The sequence below is a fragment of the Octopus bimaculoides genome, chromosome 21, assembly GCF_046866305.1.
Source record: "Octopus bimaculoides isolate indiv1 chromosome 21, ASM4686630v1, whole genome shotgun sequence".
Classification (NCBI taxonomy): domain Eukaryota; kingdom Metazoa; phylum Mollusca; class Cephalopoda; order Octopoda; family Octopodidae; genus Octopus; species Octopus bimaculoides.
Genome location: NC_142948.1, coordinates 38824514 through 38827013, shown reverse-complemented (window position 1 = coordinate 38827013; position 2500 = coordinate 38824514). Strand labels below are relative to the sequence as shown.

The 2500-nt window shown below is 34.9% G+C and overlaps 1 protein-coding gene across 1 annotated transcript in view; it reads right to left on the bottom strand.

Moving 5' to 3' along the window:
• Window positions 1–2500, bottom strand: part of LOC106878662 (uncharacterized) — a 20158-nt gene that overhangs the window by 16330 nt on the left and 1328 nt on the right. The gene's annotated exons all lie outside the window — the stretch shown is intronic.

The following is a 2500-nucleotide window of genomic DNA, read 5'->3' as shown; positions in this document are numbered from 1 at the left end:
TATGCATATGTGTGTGTGTGTGTGTGTGTGTGACTGGTTGAATCGCAATGCGTGTTTGTGATGTTCTCGCTGTATGTGTACTTATGTGTGTAACTGTCAAGGGTGGATGGGTGAATGACCAAGTGGTGATGTGTATGTATAGACACACACACACATATATACGTATACAGCCACAGTTATAAACTCTTTGTGTGTGTGTGTGTGCGTATGGATTGGTTTGGATTGGTCATCTCCAGTCCAGTGCAGGATGCAGGCCTCAGCATGTTCTCTCCCCCAACTTGACATCATGCTGGTTTGATGTGCCAACTCTTCTACAGTGGCTTGACATGGCTTGGTGGAGGGTTGCAGGTTTTATACTCTTACGTTGGGGCCGTTATGTCAACTGACATCAACCCCAGTACATGACTGGTACTTATTTTATCGACCCTGAAAGGATGAAAGCTAAAGTTGACTTTAGCAGAATATATATATATATATATATATATATATATATATATGTACACATACATATATATACATATATATACATACATACATATATATATATATATATATATATATATATATATATATATAGATAGATATACACACACACATCCATATACACATAAAAAAGAGTAAGAAAGACATAGAAAGCAAGAGAAATAGATAGACTGATAGATAGATAGACACACAGACAGATAGATAGATAGATAAAGAGACAAACAGGCAGAAATCTATCAATCCCCCCAGGACTTTGGGTGAAAAATATTCTTAAGGTCAACATTTATTTCTCTTTATTTTCTCACAACAATTTCTTCATCTTCTTGCTAATTCAATTGTAGACAAAATTAATTACAGCTAACTTAATTAAAAAGTTCAAGACGTCCACTACATTTTGAGATATTTTAATAGAAAATAGTTTGTGCTAAAAAAAAAAAAAAAAAAAGTATGGTAAAATACATGTTCAAAGCAATAGAATGATTCTAAGCTATATAGTTTCTTATTTCTAAATTATTTTTGGTTTTAATTGAATTTAAATAAAATATCTGAATGAGATGAACTTAATTCTGTAATTTTCATCCAAATTGGTTCTGTAGAAAATTACTGACAGTGCAAAAAATGGTCATTAATAAGAATTTGACTGAAATTTTTAAGCCATAACACTTCAGTTGTTTGTAAAAAATATTTGACAGGTGTAGCATGGGCGTATGGTTAAGAAGCTTGCTTCCTAACCAAATGGTCTCAGGTTCAATTCCAGAGTGTGACACCTTGGGCAGGAGTCTTTTACTATAACCAGAGGCTGACCAATGCCTTATAAGTGGATTTGGTAGACAAAAACTGAAAGAAGCCCGTCATATCTTGTATAATAGATTTTCACAAATATATGTAACTACACATGTGCTGTTAGTGATTTCTTTCTTTGTACTTTTCCCTTTTCGACGAAGAGCTAATGCTAAAAACATCAGAAACACCCTCTTTTTTACTTAGCATCAAACTAATACATTCCATGTGCATGTCCTCTTGTTTGTCATTGTTATTTTAATGTTCATTTATTTCATCTAGATTTAAGAGATGAGGAATTATGTACATTATTTACATTAGCGCTGTTTATTAGTGTGCATGTATATGAACCGTATGTGTGTATACCTAAATGTATGTGTGTATGCGTGTGTATGCAAGTATGTATGTGTGTGTACGAGTGGTAGTTTGTATAATTGTTAGTGAGCATGTGTATGTCCACTCATGCATGTCTAAACGTGTGTGTACATGTGTGTGTGTGGGGGGGGGGTGCATACATGACTGTGCATCCGTATGTATGTGAAAATGTGTGAAAGTGTGTGTTAGTGTATGTGTTAGAATGCAAGTGTATGCACATTCATATGTATATGTGTGCATGTAAATACGTTCATGGTTATGTATTAGTGTGTGTGTGTGTGTGTGTGTGTGTGGCAATTACGAGCAGATGAAATGGAACCCCTAACCTTTTTGTGTCAGAGGTCACTCCCTTCCACAAAACAGTCCCTGGCTGATCTCAGAGAATGGGCAATGGCTGTAGTACGGGTCAGCAACTACAACCAGCTATTTAGGGCCCTTTCAGCTCATGCCTGGCTGATCAGCCAACTCAAGCATGACAACGTAATACAGAATCATGTGTGTTGTGTGAATCTCATCAACCTGAAATCTGGACACGACTAGAGTACGTATACATATATATACACATGCACACACACACATACACATGCACACACACATCATTATATATCTATATATATAGAGAGAAAGAAAGAGAGAGAAAGAATGAGAGTGGGAGATCTCAGTTTACCATGTGTTGGATGGGCATACTGCATAGCTATGCATTCATGCACACACACATATATATGTATACATACACATACTGTATATATTATGTGTGCATGTGTGTGTATTGATACATATATAAATATATACACATACATATATAGAATATATATGTATATAGGTGTGTGTGTGTGTATATATTATATATATATATATATAT